General features: G+C 50.5%; 1 protein-coding gene across 2 annotated transcripts in view; it reads left to right on the forward strand.

The window, feature by feature from the left end:
• Positions 1-17,435, forward strand: part of FRMD6 (FERM domain containing 6) — a 157,162-nt gene that overhangs the window by 48,636 nt on the left and 91,091 nt on the right. Inside the window, exon 2 of one of the 2 annotated variants that reach the window (XM_083614711.1) lies at positions 4,005-4,299. The gene's annotated coding sequence lies outside the window, so the exon portion shown is untranslated. Of the gene's footprint in view, positions 1-4,004; positions 4,300-14,371; positions 14,634-17,435 lie in introns of those variants that run through there. The other variant, XM_083614710.1, reaches the window with a different exon arrangement.

Here is a 17,435-nt window from a genome sequence, read left to right on the forward strand (position 1 = left end):
GTTTTACCATAGCCCTCAGTTCAGTTGCGTGCGTGCAAGCAACAACTGCTGCACTCTTCCATGCAGCTATTAAAAAATGTGATTCCCCGCATCGCCATTCTGTTCGCTGGGGGAACCTCAGGCCAGTGACCCTCTCTCAGCCCAGCCTGCCTCGCAGTGTCGTTGTGAAGATAAAAGGGGAGGGCAGTGGAGAACCATGGAGTAAGTAACCAATGTAATGGGTGGTAGCAAATGAACAATTCTTTAGTTCTTAAGGAAGGATCCAAAAATGCTCTTACTAGAAATTAAGTGCTAATTTAAAAGTATTTATAAACCTCAATATTTTTTAAAGAAGCTGTAAGCGGGGTGCAACCTCAGAACAATGAGCAATAGCATTAAAACAAAAGGAGTTATTGCTAAACCGATAAAACAGTATGATAAAAAGGCATTTAAGAAGAAATAAAAAATAGGAATTCGGGGAAAAGGAAAACAGGGTCTGGTCTTATGGGTTAGGGAAAGCCTGGGGAAGAAGGTATTGCTCGATTATTCCTCTGCATTATTTCTGTCTGTCTTGCTCCTCCGAAGAGGGGCTGCACTCTGCGGAGTTCCTAGAATTTGCCGTAATGCTGGAGCAATGCAGTAATCTCCAGGAATAATTAGGCTGCGAAATCTAGCCCGTTGCAGAAGATTAGAAGAGCCTGCCAGAGGCCCATCGAGCCCAGCCCCGTTCTCACAATGGCCAACCACACGACTGGGGGAAACCAGAAAGCAGGCTCTGATCCCAAGAGCAATTTTTCCCATCCTGAGGTTTCCAGAAAGCAGCATTCAGAAGCATCTCTGCCACGGCCTCTTCCTGCCACACAACTGCCCCGTTTTGAGCGGCACATCACAAATTTAAAGCAGGCATCCTGGTCTCTGATTGGATCCCAAAATGTCCCCTGCATCCATCCTTGGGCAGCCCTTGCTGGGAAACACAGCTTCCCGTTTCTGTTGCTCCGCCCACTTCTGCCTCCGGCCCCGCCCATAACTGCCAGGTGGCCCTCGGAAGGTTGCAAAGAAGGGAGTGTGGCCTGTGGAACGCCCTCCCATCAGATGTCAAAGAGAAGAACAACTACCAGACTTTTAGAAGACATCTGAAGGCAGCCCTGTTTAGGGAAGCTTTTGATGTTTAACAGACCACTGTATTTTAATACAGTGGTACCTCAGGTTACATACGCTTCAGGTCACATACACTTCAGGTTACACACTCCGCTAACGCAGAAATAGTGCTTCAGGTTAAGAACTTTGCTTCAGGATAAGAACAGAAATTGGGCTCCGGCGGCGCAGTGGCAGCCGCAGGAGGCCCCATTAGCTAAAGTGGTGCTTCAGGTTAAGAACAGTTTCAGGTTAAGAACGGACCTCCGGAACGAATTAAGTACTTAACTCGAGGTACCACTGTACTTTGTTGGAAGCCGCCCAGAGTGGCTGGGGAAACCCAGCCAGGTGGGCGGGGTATAAATAAATTATTATTACTATTATTATTATTATTATTATCTCGTTGGTTTATATAAAAGTGGAGCAAGCCTTGCCGTTTCTGTTTGCAGTCACTTCCCTAAGAATACATGGCCTTTCGAGATACATTCTCCTGTGCAATGCAAACTCCTGAGCTGCTGAGTCAATCTCAACAGGCTGTAAAAACACCAGGTTCGGGCTCTGCCTCGGGTGCCCACACACCCAGTCAGCACTTTTGTGCAGCACATGTTTTCGGCACGCCCCCATCGCTTGCGCATTAGTCATGCTTTTGCGGACTGAGCCCCGGGCTCCAAGGAGTTGCTGGCAGCGGGTGGCAGAAAATCTGAAAATGTCCCGGGGCATTTCCAAAAGCCGGCGCAGCTGGCATAGGAGCCCTGGCACTGTGAGAGATGTGGCGAATCGCTGGGGTGGCGATCCCAAAGGCACATGAGCCAGTTGGCTATTTGCAGAGCTTCGTGTGCCCGTTGAGACAGGGCCAGATTTAGGTTTGATGAGGCCCTAAGCTGCTGAAGGTAATGGAGCCCTTTATATGCTCAGCTGTCCTTTGTCAACAACAAATTATCGCTGTTGAATATATTGTTGTTGTTTAGTCGTGTCCAACTCTTCGTGACCCCATGGACCAGAGCAAGCCAGGCACTCCTGTCTTCCAGTGCCTCCTGCAGTTTGGTCAGACTCATATTAGTAGCTTTGAGAACATTGTCCAACCATCTTGTCCTCTGTCACCCCCTTCTCCTTGGGCCCTCCATCTTTCCCAACATCAGGGTCTTTTCCAGGGAGTCTTCTCTTCTCATGAGGTGGCCAAAGTCTTGGAGCCTCAGCTTCAGGATCTGTCCTTCCAGTGAGCACTCAGAGCTGATTTCCTTCTCCTTGTGCCCTCCATCTTTCCCAACATCAGGGTCTTTTCCAGGGAGTCTTCTCTTCTCATGAGGTGGCCAAAGTATTGGAGCCTCAGCTTCAGGATCTGTCCTTCCAGTGAGCACTCAGGGCTGATTTCCTTCAGAATGGATAGGTTGGATCTTCTTGGAGTCCATGGGACTCTTAAGAGTCTCCTCCAACACCATAATTCAAAAGCATCAATTCTTTGGCGATCAGCCTCCTTTAGGATCCAGCTCTCACTTCCATACATCACTACTGGGAAAACCATAGCTTTAACTATACGGACCTTTGTTGGCAAGGTGATGTCTCTGCTTTTTAAGATGCTGTCTAGGTTTGTCATTGCTTTTCTCCCAAGAAGCAGGCGTCTTTTAATAGCTGAATATATGCTATGTGGTAATTTATGGACCTGATAAGTATCTAAAGCCATTTGCACATAACAGTCCATGCAGAATGTAGGCATCCTATATATAGAAATGAGCAAACCAGTGATATTTTAGGGAGCAGGCTAGCAGGCGGGGTCCATAGCTTCTTACATCATAGGAGCCTACACAACACAAAACACTGTTGCTGTATGTAGGTTTTATTTTATTTGCTTTTTATCTTATATTTTGGAAATGTACATCCAGGTTTTTTCCTTTAAATTTTTTTGGGGGCCCCCAAGAGAGTGGGGCCTTAAGTTATAGGTTGTTTAGCTTATGTGTAAATCTGGCACTGCGCTGAGACCAGCGGCTGAGGACTAGAGCCTTAAACGTGGTCGCTCCTTTTTTCTTAGTTTCTTAGTTGCCTTAGCCTGCAGACAAGAGTCTTAAGCAACAATTAGGGGTGGGGAGGAGGAAATTCAGTCCATAAGAAAATAAGAAGGGCCTGCTGGATCAGGCCACGGGCCCATCCACTGGGACATGACAGAGGTGTAGAAAATTATGCATAGAAATCTGTACAAGAGAGGAATGGCAAGTCAAGCTGTTGGAATACGCCGAAATGGCAAAACTGACTGGGAAACTGAGGAAGCAATAAGACAAAAAACTTCAATAAAGTATGGGGGGGGTTATCATTTATTTAGGAGACCTCTGTAAGCAGATGAAAACATTAGCAGGATTTTAATAACACTTGTAATGTAGCAAATAACATGGATAATATAGAGAGATTTAAAATATGGATTATGAAACAATATGCAGTTGAAAAGGTTGACAAAAGGACCCTTTTAGGGGACGATGGGAGGTCTCGAGATTCAGAGAAATCTCTAAATGTGGGTATATTTTTTTGTATTGTTATAACGTTGCACTTGTAAAATAAATAAAAAAATATTTCAAAAGAAAATAAAATTATGCATAGATGTTTTGGGAAACGTGGTGGGGAATTCCATTCACATTTAAGGGTGTGCTTTCTTAATTTGGCCTTTTCCAAAGAATATGAGGACCAAAACGCTCCCATCCTATGAAATTTGCACTTTCCCGAATTTTGCAATGCGGTTTCCCACTCAAGTAATGTATACGAAAAGTCATCTACTGGGGTGTGCAGCGTGAGAGTCCGTTGCTGATCAATTAACTGCTTAAAAGCAAGACGGTTCTTAAAAGGCTTTTAATCGATAGCCACACTTCTGTTCCCGCTAACAACCTTTTTGTTTTCCCCCAAAACAGGTCCCTGGTGGCCTCAGAGGAAGAGGGCAGAACAAGCGCAGGAGAGGAAGACTCTCGTGTGGGTGTCTAGACGTGGCAAAAGCTTCTTGCCTGCGACGCCCGTGGTACATCTCAGCCTTCCGATTCATCCCTCTGCTACTGAATAAAAACACCAGCCGAGGGGCCCCTTTGCAAAGCCAGTCAACAGGTAGAGGCTGCTGATGCGTGGAGGTTCGTTGCTAGTCTGGGGCGAGAAAGAAGAACTAGTCTATGGAGGAGGCTTTGCATGGACTTCATCCGATTTCTACGTATACAGGTAAAGCATTTTTTTTGCAAATATTTCCACCACCAATCCCTGCCCCCTCCCCCACAAAAAAAACACTGGGGGGGGACACAGTTTTGCAAACGGATGCAGAAAATGTGGAGAGCTGAACTGAAGAATGGGAAAACAAGAAACCGCGAGAAAACAACACAGGCAGATTTTGCAAACTTGATGTGGGGAAAGCAGAGAACTGAATTTAATAATGGGGAAACGAGAAAGCACGAGAGAACGAGACCACAAACAGGGAGCTGGCCTCTGTAAAATAGGACACAAATCCACACACACACACACACACACCTAACCAGGCTGACCACAAATGACAAATAGAGTTCAAGAGGAGGCCTCCGGATCTGATCCTGGTCACCCCCCACCCAAGAGGGTCATAATGAAGTCCTGTGTGTTTTGAAGTGAATGGATTTTTTACAGCGAGTTGTAGGGGCACAGCCACTCTAACCCCACCCCCCACACGCGGTGTTAAGCACTCTCAAGGGTTTAGCTAATGGAAGACGTGGAAGCGAGATAAGTGCTCCCCTAAATCTCAGTGTGGGCTTTCTGACTCCCCGCCGGATGGCCTCAAGGGTCACCCTTGACTGTCAAGTGGATTTCGCTTGGCTGGGAGACAGAAGGGCAGTACAAGAGGCACTCTGTGGATACCTTGTCCATCAGAAATACCGTATTTTTCGCTCCATAAGACGCACCTGACCATAAGACGCACCTAGTTTTTAGAGGGGGAAAGCAAGGGAAAAAATATTCTGCGCAGAGCATGTAAGCGGCTCTCACTTTTCTTGCTTTAAACCCTTCCGTCCCTCCTCCCGCTTCGCTGAGAAGCCAGCAGACCAAGAGCAATAGCTGCACAGCGCCTCTTCTGGTGTGATGGCCTGGGATTTGGACTCGGAGGCTGAACCTGAGGGATCCCAGCCTGCACAGGATTCCCCGCCTCCAGAACCAGCTGAGCCGGGGCTGGGGCCTGAGCCTGAAGGGTCCTCACCTGTGCTGGGTCCTCAGGAGCAGACACCAGATGAGCCTGCTCTGGCTCCTGAGGTGATGGAGGACCCATTGCCTGCAGGTGCTCCACTCTCAGCCCCGTCAGAGGAAGAGGAGGTTGCCTCTGGGTCCAGTAACCCTCCAGCCTCTCCTGAGCTGCAGAGGCTCAGGGCAGAGAGGCGGAGGGAACTAAGTTCCCGCAGGAGGAGTGCTCGCCTCCAGGCCAGGAGAGGCGAGTCACCTGTGGACTGGGGCTGCCCTATGACTCGGGGCAGATAAAAGCCAGCCAGCCCCAGTCCCAAGTTGCGGGAGCAACGTTGTTGGTAGCCTGTTCCTGCCTGCACCCTGTCCTGCTCTCCTGCCGGAGCTCCTGACCTCACCCGACTCCCTGCCTTGGACCCAGCTACAGCTCTGACAGACAGCCTCCATACCGCGACCTCGACCTCTGCCTGGACTCGGACCTCGCTGCACAGTTAACCCTCGGGACCAGCACATCTGGCTTCCCAGCAAAGCGGGATGAGGGACGAAAGGGAGCCCTTACAAAGGAGTGCTGAGCAGAGCCTGGAAGCGGCTCCTGCTGGCTTTTCCGGGAGGTGTGGGAAGGGACAGAGGGCAGCCCATCAGCCCCTTCTCCCTCCTCGGGGAAAAGCCCCCAAGAGCCGCACACACGCTCAGCGCAGCTCTTTAAAGGGAGCGCTGAGCAGAGCCTCCCGCCTGCATTCGCTCCATAAGACGCACACACATTTCCCCTTACTTTTTAGGAGGGGAACAGTGCGTCTTATGGAGCGAAAAATGCGGTAACCCTCTCCTGCCCAGCGGCGGAAGAAGCATCTTGGGCATCTGGGGCAGTGCGCCAAGGAGTGGGACAATCTGCCCATAGGGGCAGAACGGGGCATGTGGCGCCCTCAGGGAGGGATGGGGCGGGGCACGCCATGGGGCCTCAGCCGCCCTACAGCTGCAGGCCCCACACCCGCCATTTTGTCACCCCCGTCAGGGTGACACCCAGGGTGGACCGCCCCTCATGCACCCCTTCCTTCGCCCCTGCTCCTGCCAGCGTCACTTTTTCTTGCTCTCTGCCTGTCTTGACATCTTTGTGAACTGCAGGCGCTTGCTCTTCGACATGGCCTTTTACCCCCTTCCTGCCGCAGCCAAACGGCGGAAAGCCAAGCGAGAAATGCTCACCCTGAGAGCTGAGGCGTTAACCGGCTTGGCAAGGGTTGGGGGCTACCTGGTTGGCACTGACCCATGACAGGGCCTTTTTAGTGGTGGCTCCCCAGTTGCAGAATACTCTCCCTGGTGTGGTGCACCTGCCTGCCTCATTACTGATATCCTGGAGAAATTTTAAAGCATTCCTGTTTAACCCAGGCTTTTGATGGTCGAAATACACTGTTTCCGGAAACCCTGCGATCACTGGTTGACACATGGTTTTTAAACCGTTTCTAGATTATTTTTAAATGGGCACCCCACTGGCAAAGGCTGAAGTAGAGCTGGCCAAGATGGGATCTCCCCATGTTTTCTTTTGCACACCCACGGAATGCAGAAGGAGGCTGGATCTAGATGCATCCAAGAAGCGTTTCAGTTTAAAGCGTTGTAAATTTAAACAGGGAAAACAGCTAGAGGAAAACCGGGACTCCACATCGCCATCTGGTGGCACAGTGTTATATCGCATATACAACTCATATAAATCGCTTTTTCTTTACCAGTCTAGCTGAGTTTGGAATCTGAATAGCTTGAGCCAGGAGAGGGAGAGGCAGATTGGTCAGTTTGGGTTTCTCGTTTCTCCAATTTTAAGTTCGGACCTCCACATTTTCTCCATCAGTTTGCATTAAAAAAAAAAGTTCTTATGGAAATCCACCAGCATTTCAGTAGCAGTTTTTCCTAGTAAACAGATTTTTGTACGCAATCTTGCCTCATGTAAGCATATTTGCAAAGCAATGTTTCCTAGTGTAGTGCATTTTTTGCATGTTATTTTCAATAATATATGCATTTTTCATGTGCACTTTAGCATAGTATATGCATTTCTGTATGCTGTTATGTGGTAAAAAGGTACAGGTAAAGGGACCCCTGACCATTAGGTCCAGTCGTGACTGATTCTGGAGTTGCAGCACTCATCTTGCTTTATTGGCCGAGGGAGCCGGCATACAGCTTCCGGGTCATGTGTCCCGTTATGCCAGAAGTGGTTTAGTCCTGCTGGCCATATGACCCGGAAAGCTGTCTGTGGACAAATGCCAGCTCCCTCAGCCTGAAAGCGAGATGAGCGCTGCACCCCAGAGTCGCCTTCGACTGGACTTAACCGTCCAGGGCTCCTTTAAAGGGTAAAGGGACCCCTGACCATTAGGTCCAGTCGTGGCTGACTCTGGGGTTGCGGCGCTCATCTCGCTTTATTGGTCGAGGGAGCCGGCGTACAGTTTCTGGGTCGTGTGGCCAGAATGACTAAGCCGCTTCTGGCGAACCAGAGCAGCGCACGGAAACACCGTTTACCTTCCCGCTGGAGCGGTACCTATTTATCTACTTGCACTTTGACGTGCTTTTGAACTGCTAGGTTAGGAGATTGCAAAATTCAGAGAAGCGTGCATTCCAGAGTTTTGGTTTGTGTATTGTTTCACAAAGTGCAAATGAGGTAGATGCACCTTTGGCTGTGAAGTGAAATGAATCTCTACCTCATCCCCAGCCCAGAATTATAGCCAGCAGCTGTTTGTTCCTGCAGATGAACTTTTGTTCTGCATTTGCAGATTTAGCATAGCGTAAACCCCAAAGGGTTGGTAGTGGCAGAGAAAGGCTGTATTTCAGGTGAATGACAACTTCAGCTATGTTCGAGTTGGGAGACACACCAACTCTGTCTACTGGCAGCCCTTACGTTCCCTTGCGGATTCCCACTGCATTTGGGGGGGTATAAAAGAAGGAAAAGAAACAGATACCATCCAATATCTCATAAATGGGCACGTGGGTGGATGTTTCTTATTAATCCAGACTATGACTGAGGCCTCAGCACTGCACTGTGCTCCATTTCAGCAGCAGTATTCAGGTTGCAGTGCTCCGCACAGTTACTTGGGAGCAAGTAATTTAGCTGTGATGTCTGCATTGCAGGCGGTTGGACGAGATAAGCCTTAGGGGTCTCTGCCGGTTCTGCAGTTCTGTGGTTTTAGTCCCACCGAACTCCATGCAGCTTTCTGGGGTGGTCATTTCTGCACCAGCCAGAAAGATGACTGACAGACAATTCTGCCTGTGCTCATTTATGGGCTAAAGGTGTGCAGCCTGGGAGTCATTTTGGACTCACAGCTGTCCAGGGAGGCGCAGGTCAATTCTGTGTCCAGGGCAGCTGTCTACCAGCTCCATCTGGTACACAGGCTGAGACCCTCCCTGCCCGCTGACTGTCTCGCCAAAGTGGTGCATGCTGTGGTTATCTCTCGCTTGGACTACTGCAATGCGCTCTGCATGGGGCTACCTTTGAAGGTAACCCAGAAACTACAACTAATCCAGAATGCGGCAGCCAGACTGGTGACTGGGAGTGGCTGCTGAGACCACATAACACCGGTCTTGAAAGACCTACACTGGCTCCCAGTACGTTTCCGAGCACAATTCAAAGTGTTGGTGTTGACCTTTAAAGCCCTAAATGGCCAGTATACCTGAAGGAGCGTCTCCACCCCCATCGTTCTGACCAGACACTGAGGTCCAGCGCTGAGGGCCTTCTGGCGGTTCCCTCCCTGCGAGAAGCCAAGTTACAGGGAACCAGGCAGAGGGCCTTCTCGGTAGTGGTGCCCGCCCTGTGGAACGCTCTCTGATCAGATGTCAAAGAGAAAAACTACCAGACTTTTAGAAGACATCTGAAGGCAGCCCTGTTTAGGGAAGCTTTTAATGTTTAATAGATTATTGTATATTAATATTCTGTTGGAAGTCGCCCAGAGTGGCTGGGGAAACCCAGCCAGATGGGCGGGGTATAAATAATATGTTGTTGTTGTTGTTGTTGTTGTTTTTAAAGATGCAACTATAAAATAATTGCTAGAATTTACATACAAATGCAAAATATCTCGCCGTAGCAGGGAGGTGAGCAGGTGAACTGCGTGCTTGCTATAGGATTGCCAGACCTCCAGGGCTTGCCTAGCTCTCTCCAGGTGGAAGAGGAAGAGAGACAGACAGACAGACAGACAGACAGACAGACAGACAGACAGACATGTGTGTAACTGGCAAGCTCCAGGCAGGCAGGCGGCAGCAGCAAATTATAGCACAGTCTCTTGGGAAGGGCGGGGCGTCTGCCCTCTTTCGCTCCCTCCACCCGTCTCCCAATTAACCTCCATCTCCAGGGTTTGGCAGTGGAAGGGAATGCAGAGGATGAGTCTCCAGGGACTGACCCCAAGGGCCACCCCTGGGCATCAGGCTGGGTGTGATGGCCTGGGACTGGGCTCAGACTCGGAACCAGAGGAGACTCAGTCTGCACCGGATCCTTTGGCTAAGGCATCATCTGAACCAAGTCTGGGGCCTGATCCTGAAGAGTCCCAGTCTGCACAGGTTCCCCTGCAACAAGCACCAGCTGGGCCGAGTCAGGGGCCTGAGCCTGCCCCGGCTCCAGATGCGGGGATGACCTCATTGCTTTCAGCTGGGCCATCGCTTACAGCTGCTCCACTACCGGTTGGGTCAGGGGAGACTGAGGCGGCCCCTGGGTCTAGTAACCCACCGACGTCTCCTGAGCTGCAGAGACTGAGGTCTGAGAGAAGGAGAGACCTGAGTACTGGCAGGAGGAGTGCTCGCCTCTGGGCGAAACAGGGAGGTGAGTCGCCGGGGGATCAGGACCGGCCGCTACCCCGACAAAGATAAAAGGCTGTCGGACCCCGCTCCAGGTTGTGGCAGCAACATTGCTGTACGCTAGATCCTGCCTGAGATCCGTTACCTATCCTTGCCTGGTTTTCTGCCTTGTGTCCTGCCTTGGCCCTGTCGGAATGACTCCTAACGGAACCTTTGGATTCTGGACCAGACCTGGACCGCGTTGCACAGGTTACGCCCGGGCCCAGCACACTGGGGCCCTGAAATCTTAGGGTTTGGGACGCTCCTGACCTGGCAATGCTGGCCTTTTCTCCAGCTTCTGCTCAGTTGATGGGCAACGCCAAAGGCCTTTTGCAGGACTCAGCGTGTTTTGTCTTTGAACGGGACTTTGACCAGACAGCCCTTCAAACAGAGAACAGTCCTCAGTGTAGGTATATATATATATATTCTTATATATATAAGAATATATATATTCTTAAGTACGCGGGTGGCGCTGTGGGTTAAACCACTGAGCCTAGGACTTGCCGATCAGAAGGTCGTTGGTTCGAATCCCCGCGACGGGGTGAGCTCCCCTTGCTTGGTCCCTGCTCCTGCCCACCTAGCAGTTCGAAAGCACGTCAAAGTGCAAGTAGATAAATAGGTACCGCTCCGGCAGGAAGGTAGACGGCGTTTCCGTGCGCTGCTCTGGTTCTCCAGAAGCGGCTTAGTCATGCTGGCCACATGACCCGGAAGCTGTACGCCGGTTCCCTCGGCCAATAAAGTGAGATGAGCGTGCAATCCCAGAGTTGGTCACGACTGGACCTAATGGTCAGGGGTCCCTTTACCTTTATATATCTTCTTAGTTAAAAGAAATGCTGAGCCCTTCAGCCTGTGGAGTCATGCAGGGAGAAGTCACTCGCGATGTCATGCTTCGGAGAAGGAGAAAGCTCCTGCAGTGAGTGCCTGAAGCTTGCATATATATAACAGAGCAGCTCCCTGGATTAGAGCCCAGCGTTCTTTTCTTTTCTTTTTTTCCCCCTTTCTAATTTTAAACTAAACCTTCCTTCCTGTAAACACACCACTTCTTGTCTCGCTCTCGCTTTTCCTCCTGCCTCCTGTGTTTGAGAACTGTTGGTTATAGTCCAGTCTTGGCCAAGCTGGTCCCTTCCAGCTGTTCTAGGACTACGATTCCCATCAGCCCCATCCATGGCCTGTTGCTGGCTGGGGGCTGATGGGAGTTGTAGTCCATTGAGAGCCAGCGTGGTACAGTGGTACCTCTGGTTACGTACTTAATTCGTTCCGGAGGTCCGTTCTTAACCTGAAGCACCATTTTAGCTAATGGGGCCTCCCGCTGCCGCTGCATGATTTCTGTTCTCACCCTGAAGCAAAGTTCTTAACCCGAAGTTCTATTTCTGGGTTAGCAGAGTGTGTAACCTGAAGCGTATGTAACCCAAGGTACCACTGTATAGCACATGGGTAGGCAACCTAAGGCCTGTGGGCCGGATGCGGCCCAATCGCCTTCTAAATCCAGCCTGTGGACGGTCTGGGAATCAGCGTGCTTTTACATGAGTAGAATGTGTCCTTTTATTTAAAACGCATCTCTGGGTTATTTGTGGGCACAGGAATTCGTTCATTATTTTTCTTTTCAAAATACAGTGGTACCTCGGGTTAAGTACTTAATTCGTTCCGGAGGTCCGTACTTGACCTGAAACTGTTCTTAACCTGAAGCACCACTTTAGCTAATGGGGGCCTCCTGCTGCTGCTGCGCTGCCGGAGCACGATTTCTGTTCTCATCCTGAAGCAAAGTTCTTAACCTGAAGCACTATTTCTGGGTTAGCGGAGTGTGTAACCTGAAACGTATGTAACCTGAAGCGTATGTAGCCTGAGGTACCACTGTATAGTCCAGCCCCCCACAAGGTCTGAGGGACAGTGGACCGCCACCTTGCTGAAAAAGGTTGCTGACCCCTGGTATAGCACTTGCTGGGAGACCAGGGTTCGAATCCCCACTGAAGCGCACCGAGTGATCTTGGGAGAGTCGCTCTCTCTTGGCCTGACCCACCTCACAGGGCTGTTGTGGGGATTAAATGATGAAAGAGAGAACCATATAAGCTGCCTTGAGCTCCTTGGAGACATTGGTGGGATATAAATGCAATCATAAATAAAAATAACCCCTAAAGGGGGTGGCGGGGTTTGAGAATCCAAAGGGTGTATAACTATAATCTGTTTTTCTTTTATTTTCTTTTGCTATTAGTAAGAAAATTGGGGAATTCGTGGAAGGGAATTTGGGTCGGCTTTAGAAAAAGGTTTTAAGAATGAGTACTGATGTATAAATAGGGATGTTTATAAGTTAAAATGGGTTTTTTTTTATTCAAAATGAACTAAATACAAAAAGGTCAAAAATTGGGGATAAAAACTTGCTGAACTAACAATTTGAATTGGAATATAAGAAGGGGAGGTGTGGGGAAGTCAGGGAAATATGTCATGGAAAATATGGATTGTAAACTTTATGTGTTTTTTTAATTTTTTTTTCCTTTTTTGATTTTTTTTTTTACTAAGATGGAAAAATTTTAATAAACATTTATTTAAAAAATAATAATAACCCCCTAAAGCAGGGGTCAGCAAACTTTTTCAGCAGGGGGCCAGTCCACTGTCCCTCAGACCTTGTGGGGGGCCGGACTATTTTTTTTGGGGGGGGGGAATGAACGAATTCCTATGCCCCACAAATAACCCAGAGATGCATTTTAAATAAAAGGACACATTCTACTCATGTAAAAACACGCTGATTCCTGGACCGTCCGCAGGCCAGATTTAGGTGATTGGGCCAGATCCGGCCCCTGGGCCTTAGTTTGCCTACCCATGCCCTAAAGGGTATTACAATGGTTACTCCCTATTGTAGAGCAGCCTTCCCCCAACATGGCACCCTTGATATTTCGGACTACAACTCCCACCTGCCCAAACCAGCACAGCTAATGGGCAGAAGCAATGGGATTTTCTGCTTTGATCCTTGAATGAGGCCCTTTTGAATGAGCTCCCATTGGAGATCTGGAGAGGGCCAGCAATGGGGTGCTCTTGAAGACAGTTTAAAGATCTCTTGACCGCTTGATCCCTGAATTTTCCTTAACCGGATCCGGTTGGTGTTATTGTCCAAATTATGCACGATCTGTTCTGATTTTCTGGTTTTAATAGGTTTTTAAAAACGTCTCTTGCGGACCAATGTGAGATTCATAAAAGTGGTAGATACGTTTTAATAAACGAATCAATGCAGCCCAATTAACGGGTCAGACTGATCACTTCGGAAGTGGCTGGTTATTTCAAAAAGCGTTGCTAAATAAAAAGGCAGGCAGGCAAACATGCTCGCTTTATTTGTTTGTCTGAGTTAACCCTTGGAATACTGGGCTTGCAGGCGTTGTACACTGGTTAACAAATGAGCAGGCTTTTAAAACCACTTGTAATTTTGTTATGAATGGATAATAAGTAATTTAAGTGAGGTTCCAACTGAACAATGGACATGCAGTATATTGATAAATAACGGAACCAAGGAAGGGACTAGAGGGAAGTCAATTTGTTTTGCTATGTGTCGTTTGTGTATTTTTATTGTTTTTCTTTTTGGAAAATCAATAAATTGTTATACAGTGGTACCTCCGGTTACATACTACTTAATTCATTCCGGAGGTCCGTTCTTAACCTGAAACTGTTCTTAACCTGAAGCACCACTTTAGCTAATGGGGCTTCCCGCTGCCGCCGCACGATTTCCGTTCTCATCCTGAAGCAAAGTTCTTAACCTGAAGCACTATTTCTGGGTTAGCGGAGTCTGTAACCTGAAGCCCATGTAACCTGAAGCGTCTGTAACCCGAGGTACCACTGTATTTAAAAAAAGGGAATCCTGGGCTTGCAATTTAATTGCAGCAGCAGCAATAGATCTCGATCAACCGACTCCTGTTTCTTCCACCGATCGGCAGCTCCGCTTCCCCCGGCAACAGGAGGGTGAGCCAGGGTGCCTCTGAGCGCGTGCAGAGCGCCCTCCCTCCCACTCCACTGCGGAGCAAACCCCTCCGCCTCCATCACATCTCTGGGGTTGAGAGGATGGGGCGAGGGGTGTCCCGAGCGCTTCGGCAGCGTCCTCCGTCCGCCTCTCCCTCCGCCCGCTCCGCCGACTCCGCACCGGCTGCGCAGCGCCGCGAGTGACGCTCCTCTTCAAAGAGTGCGGCAAGTTGGACGCGCGGAGGGGGGCCGTACCAAGGAGAGGGGGGGGGAGTCGAGAGGGGAAAGAGCGGCGGGAAGATTCCCCCCCCCCTTTCCCCCTCACGCTCTTTCTCTCCTCCTTTTCTCTTCCTCCTCTGGCTCAGCGAGAGGAAGAACCTGACCGGGCGCGAGCGAGCGTAGAGGCCGGCTCTCCGTGGGCGCGGCTGCCGGGGCCACCCCCGTGGCGGTGCTTGGTACGGTCTGGCTTCCCACCCCCCCCCAGTCCATGTGTTGCGAGCGCAGCAGCGCCAGTCGGCTGCCGGGCAGCGCGAGGGGAGGAGCGGGCGAGGAGCTGCAGCTGCGGGAGCGGCGCGCGAGGGAGGCTCGGACGGGCAGCCGGCGAGGGAGACGCGGGAAGAGGCGAGGTGAGCGGCGGCGGCGGCGGCGCCGGAGGGGAGCCGAGAAGCGGAGGCGCCCCTCAAAACTCCCCCCCCCTTGGAATAAGCAGGTCCCGAGCTCCCCCCTTTTTTCCTGCTTCTCTCCCGGCTCCGAGGTTGGGGTCCCTTCGCTCAAAGTTGCAGGACTTTTTGCAAGCTGTGGGGCTGGGGTTATTTTTTTTGGGTGGGGGGGTTGCGTTTCTGTGGGGCGCTCAGATTTGGAGGCGAGCTTTCAAACTCGAGGGGGGTCTCCCTTTGGGGAACCCCGGGTTGTTTTGAATCAAGGGGGGGGCTGCTTTTCTCTGGGCGGGAGCAAAGCTTTGCAAAAAAAAAAAAAAAACCCACAAGATCGGGGGCTGGCTTTCTGTGGAAGGGACGCGGGGGTGGGGGTCGAAGTTTGGGGGCTCTAACTTTGTGCCTTCGGAGAGCCTTTTTGCACGGGGAGTTGTGGGGCAGAGCGGGGGGGGGGGCTGGCAGCTCATCCAGCCAGGATACAGCGCTCCCCCCCCCAATTTGTGTTCCTGGAAACTGGGTCTCTGAAAACAGAGTTGCAATGTGTGGGGTGCATCTGTGCCCCCCTCCAGTAGGCTGTGCCACCCCCCAATTTGTGTGCTTGGAAACTGGGTCTCTGGAAACAGAGTTGCAATATGTGGGGTGCCTCTGTGCCCCAACTCGGAATAGGCTGTGCCACCCCCCAAATTGTGTGCTTGGAAACTGGGTCTCTGGAAACAGAGTTGCAATGTGTGGGGTGCCTCTGTGCCCCCCCTCGGAATAGGCTGTGCCACCCCCCAAATTGTGTGCTTGGAAACTGGGTCTCTGGAAACAGAGTTGCAATGTGTGGGGTGCCTCTGTGCCCCCCTCCAATAGGCTCTGCCCCCCCTCCAATTTGTGTTCCTGGAAACTGGGTCTCTGGAAACAGAGTTGCAATGTGTGGGGTGCATCTGCGCAACCCCCACCCTCCCCATAGGCTGTGCAGTCACTTGGCTGGACTCCTTCGGTCAAACAGCCAGGGGAATAAGCCGAATTTCCTTCTGTCTCCGGCTTGCTTGGATCAGCTGTGATGGCGCATACTTGGGTGGCATCCTTCGGCTGCCTGGAGTTCCATGGAAATAAGAGCCCACGGAGGAGCATCTCTGCCTCGATGCTTCTGGCTCGAAATCCTTCCTCCCAAAGGGATGGGGCTTGGCTGAGGTGGCCGGGGGCTCAGAAACGGCCTGTGGGTGCCCCCCAGACGCTAGAAACTCAGATATATAAGCCATGCGCCGATTGGCTCCTTAAAACCAGGGTTGCAGCCACCAAAACACAATGCCTAGTTGCCAGTTTTGGGGCCAGACAGCTCAAAAGTCATCTTTTTCAATACATTTCGCTTCCTGAAATTTATTCTGATTGTGCAGACAAAATACAGTCATACCTTGTCTTAGTTGACAAACAAAATCGGTTCCCAAATGCCGAAAACCTGGAAGTGTGTGTTCTGGTTTTCAAACGTTTTTCGGAAGCCAAACGTCCGACACGGCTTCAGATCAAGTACAGGAAGCTCCTGCAGCCAATCGGAAGCCGTGCTTTGGTTTTCGATGGTTTCAGGAATTGAATGAGCTTCTGGAACGGATTAGGTTCAAGTACCAAGGTGTGGCTGTATCACGAGTTCTACAGGATGTGGCGTAAGCGTGTGAAAACAGTCTAGATCCCATGTTCCCCAGGCATGTGCCTCCCGTGCATCTTCACTTGGTCACAAGTGGCCAATTGTTGTCGTTTAGTCGTGTCCGACTCTTCGTGACTCCATGGACCAGAGCACGTCAGGCACTTCTGTCTTCCACTGCCTCCCGCAGTTTGGTCAAACTCTGCTCAGTCACTGGGAGAACGGGAGGCTGGACTAGATGGGCTATTGTCTTGAGCCAGCAGGTGCTTCTGGTGTTCTTTCTTCTTCTTGTTGTTGTTTAGTTGTTTTGTCGTGACCCCCTGGACTCTTCGTGACCCCCTGGACCAGAGCACGTCAGGCACTTCTGTCTTCCACTGCCTCCCGCAGTTTGGTCAAACTCATGTTCGTAGCTTCGAGAACACTGTCCCACCATCTCGTCCTCTGTCGTCCCCTTCTCCTTGTGCCCTCTATCTTTCCCAACATCAGGGTCTTTTCCAGGGAGTCTTCTCTTCTCATGAGGTGGCCAAAGTCTTGGAGCCTCAGCTTCAGGATCTGTCCTTCCAGTGAGCACTCAGGGCTGATTTCCTTCAGAATGGAGAGGTTTGATCTTCTTGCAGTCCATGGGACTCTCAAGAGTCTCCTCCAGCACCATAATTCAAAAGCATCAATTCTTCGGCGATCAGCCTTCTTTATGGTCCAGCAGCCAGGTGCAAAATGCGCCTGGCAAATTTCGAACACTGCTCCCACCATCCCTGACTATTGGCCATGCTAGCTGGGGCTGTGGGGAGGTCCCCATCCTGGGTTTAATGCTCGTGACATTTTGGAGCTCAGTTGTGGCATGGAAAGCCTGTTGGCTGACAATGTGCAAGGCCCTGAATGTTCGCATAGGGTTAGAAAAATCGCAGCAGGGAACCCCCTTTTTTCTGCCTGTTATTCTCACCCCCCCACTCCAATTCTCAACAGCTTGGTGGAGTTACACCACCAGCCCTTCCCCTTTGTGTTTTTTGGGACTTGGTGACCATGCTGATAAGGGAGAGGGATGATAATGTTGCAGCACACATGGACCCCGAGGGATTTTTGGAGACTCCAGGACTGGCCCTCTGATGGGGAGATAAGGGGAGTTATTTCCACTTGCGATTTGTAAGAGTTTGAAG

This window comes from Podarcis filfolensis, assembly GCF_964270895.1.
Source record: "Podarcis filfolensis genome assembly, chromosome: 1".
NCBI classification, from domain to species: domain Eukaryota; kingdom Metazoa; phylum Chordata; class Lepidosauria; order Squamata; family Lacertidae; genus Podarcis; species Podarcis filfolensis.